Genomic DNA, 4,724 nt, shown 5'->3' on the forward strand with positions numbered 1-4,724 from the left:
AGATCTTGTATTAATGAATAGAAGGAGAGGAACCGCCGTGCACACCATCCCAAAAACTGATAGGATTGACCTAAAGCCATGATCGTGGCCTCATGTGATATATACCACAAGAGATCACAACCAATAATTTTTCTTTTTCTCTTTTCCTCGGTCTTTCTCTTTCTTCTTTGTTCCTCCGTCTTTCTTTCTCTGTTTCTCGTTGCAAGTACAACAACATCATTATGAAAAGAGATTGTGGTGAGGTGGAAGGATACGAAGGTTGTGGAGGAAACTATGACCATTGTCGTGATATACATACCCTTCAGCCTTAGAATGAGTGTAAATAGGGCATGTGTTATTATCAAACCGCCAAACGTAATAGGTGGTACCGTAAGAATTTCTTCATCACCAAACCTTATGAATTAAATCCACGATAATCTTACTTCCACAGCCACAACCACAACTACCACCGACATCTTGCATCCTTGTTAATTAGATCTATCATCTTTTTTTTTCTGATATTGTTTTATTGTCATCAATGCCTACTAGTATGTAACTGTTTCAACAATCCAATATAAATTTTATTCAAAAATGTGTTGCAGTTACGATCTCATGTGTGTACTAAAGAGGTTACTACAATTTTTTTTTTGGATTTGTATTTTATGTGATATTTTCAACCATCCAAATGAAACGAAGACCTGTTAAAGATGATAGTGTTTTAAATTTAAATTGTTGATGTTCTGAAGAATTCCTTTTGTGTACAACACAAAAAAACATGATGATGGTGATTTCATACCTCCATGGAAAAATGAGAAGCTATGAAATATGGCGCAACAAGAGATATAAAGGAAGAGACGAGAGATGCGAGAGTATTTTTGTCAAATTTAAAATAAAAAATAATAATAAGAAAAACTGAAAAGTATAAGAAAAATAAGAAAAACACCTATTTTGGTAAATATTTTTCAATATACTATATTGATAAATATTTTTCTTAATAACCCTATTTTTGGTCAAAAACTCGGGTTTCATGAGTTTTCATGAGATTTTAAAAAATAAAAAACATACATTTTAATCTAATTTTTAATTGTATTTATGTCCAAAACAATATTTTAACCTTCAATTCCAAAAAAATATAAAATAAAATAAAATTAACAATAAAAAAAGCTCAACCTACCTATAGACGTATGACCTAATAGACTAATAGTGGTTTCATGAGTGCCGAGCCATGGGTATACATGACATTAGAGATGAGTTGGTGAAGGGCAACCACGGTGCATATTGCACATCATTCTGAAAGTTTCATGGTGATTACCTAGAGTCACGATTGCACTTTAGTTTGGTGTATAACACGGATTGGCGAATTCATATGTGAACTACCTTAATTTTTTTGTAATGACCTATAAATTGTTTTGTTTAGATATGTAATATAAATCTCGAATTAAAAGCTTATATTTTATAGTTCATTAGCTCGAAGTTAAATTCATTTACTTAATTTTTTTTAGCGACGTACTATAAATTGTTTGGTTTAAATATGTAATATAAATCTCCAATTAAAAGCTTATATGTTGTACTTCATTAGCCCAAAGTTGAATTTATTTAGTTCGGTACATTTAAAATTAGATAAAAGAGGAAAATAAATAAAAAAAACTAATTGTTGCTTCTTTCAATCTCATCGATACAATTATATAAGAATTTTAAATCTCTTTTTTCTTATATGACCTGACTTGATCCGGACCCTTAACTAGTGTGTGTGTGTGTATATATATATATATATATATATATATATATATATATATATATATATATATATATATATATATATATATATATATATATATATATATATATATATATATATATATATATATCAGTTTTATTTAAACAGAAAATCATGTGGTTATACCTTCCAAACTCGCCACTACCACGAAATACCAAAGCGAATCAATTTTTTTTCCCTTTGTGATCCTCATTTTTCTTAGATCCTCTCTCTTCCTCACTTTACTTTTTCTCGTTGCAAATACACAATTAATGATGTGAAATAAGATGGTGGTGGGCGGAAGAAAATGGTAGTGAGGAAGTTGTTTAGCGTGTCCCAATATCATATGACATTATCAAACTCAACAACTTAAATAAAATGACATGTGTCGCAAGTGTGGCATGTGCCATCAACTTATATTAAACCACTAGTTGTGAAACCCGTATGTTATACGGGTTGGATAAAATAAAATAAAAAATATTAAGATTTAAACAAAAATTTATTTAAATTTGAAATTTAAAATTTGAATTTAAAAGGAAACATATTAAATACTATATGAGTTGTAATATTGTAATTTATTGGTTATTTTCAATTAAGACAATTATTAATTAAAGTGTAAATATGATGTGTTAATTAAGAAAGATAAAAAAGATGAGAAAATGACAAATGGAAAAAACATTTATTCAAAAATACCACAAAATGACAAGTGTCAAAACTCATGAGAGATTGACATGTGGTAAAAACAACCTTTATTTATTAAGGAGGATGCAAAAGACATTAGAGAAAATTTGAAAAAATATCCTAAAATGAGTTTCACTGTGTTGGACTTTATGATGTAAGACTTTATCATTATTTTTCTAGTCTTAAAGGACTATAACTAAGTAGCTTTAGGCAGGTGAAAATATTTTCTAGTCTTAAAGGACTATAACTAAGTAGCTTTAGGCAGGTGAAAATATTTAGTGATTACTAGCATTAATTACCTAATCTACCCTAATAAATAAAAATGAATTTATCACATATTCTTTTCTTCTTTATTTTGACATTTGTCATTTTCTAGATTTTTTTTTAAATTATTTAATATTTAGTTGTTATTTTTATAGTTTTTTTTTTGTTTTTTATTCAAATCTCACCCATTAAATGCCACCTCATATTAATTAATTTTATAAATATATTAATTAATGTACATAATAACTTTCTATTTTTAAATTCCTCTTTTTATTAATATATTAATTAATATATATGTATTTTAATGTAGATAGTACATTTCATTTGTAAACTAATATTAATTAATTTTATTAGTATATATTAATTAAGACAAAGTATATAAATAATCCATGCAGTTTACTAAAAGGTCACATATTCAATCGTTACTTATTTTTTTTTTTTATGAACATCGTCTTTATGATTACAAAAACTTTTTTTTAATAAACCCGTATAATATACGAGTTTCACACCAAATAAATAATATAATAGGAAGCATATATATATATATATATATGAAATATGAAATTATATAGCTCCATATACAATTTATATTTCAATAAACACTTCTAAATCGTCGAATGCATATGTCCACAAACGTGATTGATCAACGAGTCTAATGTTCGCCATGATGATCCTCCTTCTTTCATTGCATCATAAGCACTTTCCTTCACATCCTTCACCCTCTTCCTCACCCTTCTACCACCCTCCCCTTCCATCAATTCCACCACCTTCCTCTCCACCTCCTCCGCCCCCACAATCCCACGCGCCACCATCCCCCTTGGCCACGCTCGTAGCCCCATCCCAATCTCCTCCACCACCATCCTCGCATTCAGGTGCTGTTCCGCTATCATCGGCATTGCCAACACCGCCACACCTGCACACATGCTCTCCAACATCGAGTTCCACCCACAATGACTCAAAAAACCATGAACGATTTCATGATTCAAAATCTCCACCTGGTCCACCCATTCCGTCACCACCTTCCCCCTCCCCTTCACCCTCTCCTCGAACCCATCTTCGATCAACATCAACTGCTTCGATTTTATCACCCACATGAAGCTTACGTTCGACCGTTCTAACCCAACAGCCACCTCACGTAACTGCTCCGGCGTGGCCTCCGCCTGTGAGCCAAATGACACGTATAACACCGGTTCGTTTGCTGTGAGTTTCGCGTCGAGCCACTGGACCCAAGTTGGCTTTTCCACGAACATTTCCGTTCCGGGTGGCTTGGCTACACATAGAGGTCCCACACACCACGGTTTAGGTGCGTAATTTTGGTTCCAGTAATCAACGAACTCTGGTTCGAGCTCGTAAAAGCTGTTAACCACCATGCCATGGCTCTTGGCCATAGACTCATGCTGCCTAAGGATAAACTCCAGCGCTGGACCTTTTGGGTTGAGCTCGTTAAACGGTGGTTCAAAGTCGTTCTTTGTTAACTTGAGTCGAGGGAAGTTTGGAACCGGAAACGGCTCGTCATCGGAACTAACAGCTGCATGTGGCTTGAACTTGGCCATGATATTACACATGGCCGTGGAAAAGTTGTTGATTCCGTAGAAAACTAATCGGGGGATGCCTAGCTTATCGGCGGAGTCTTGTGTCCACATTAGAAACCCATCGGAGATTATGCAGGTGACCGGCGGCAGATTCCGGATGACTTCTTCAAATCTAGGCTGGAGTTTTTCTGTCGCTTCCACGAAACTAATGAAAGAAGACATAGACGGTAGTTTGTCGGTAACTTCTACTCCGGGAGGGACACCGACAATGTTATCCGGGAAGGGGATTTCTATGATGGAGATGGAGTCGTTCTTGACGGTGGCTCGAATGGTGGAGTAGTTGGCGGGGGTGGTAATTAAGGTGACGGAGATATGGCGGTCGGAGAGGATGCGGGAAAGGTAGAGGAGGGGGATGGTATGGCCTTGAGACATGAACGGAAATATGACGAAATGTGGGGTTGAAGAAATCGTCATTTTTAGACTTTAGTGCGATACTCAGAGATGAAAGTCAG

The 4,724-nt window shown here is 34.0% G+C and overlaps 1 pseudogene; it reads right to left on the reverse strand.

Moving 5' to 3' along the window:
* Positions 1-3,120: 3,120 nt before the first annotated feature.
* On the reverse strand, positions 3,121-4,724 carry LOC145081323 (UDP-glycosyltransferase 90A1 pseudogene; annotated as a pseudogene).

The sequence above is a fragment of the Lactuca serriola genome, chromosome 1 (assembly GCF_051521515.1).
Source record: "Lactuca serriola cultivar US96UC23 chromosome 1, Lser_US96UC23_V15, whole genome shotgun sequence".
Taxonomy (NCBI): Eukaryota; Viridiplantae; Streptophyta; class Magnoliopsida; order Asterales; family Asteraceae; genus Lactuca; species Lactuca serriola.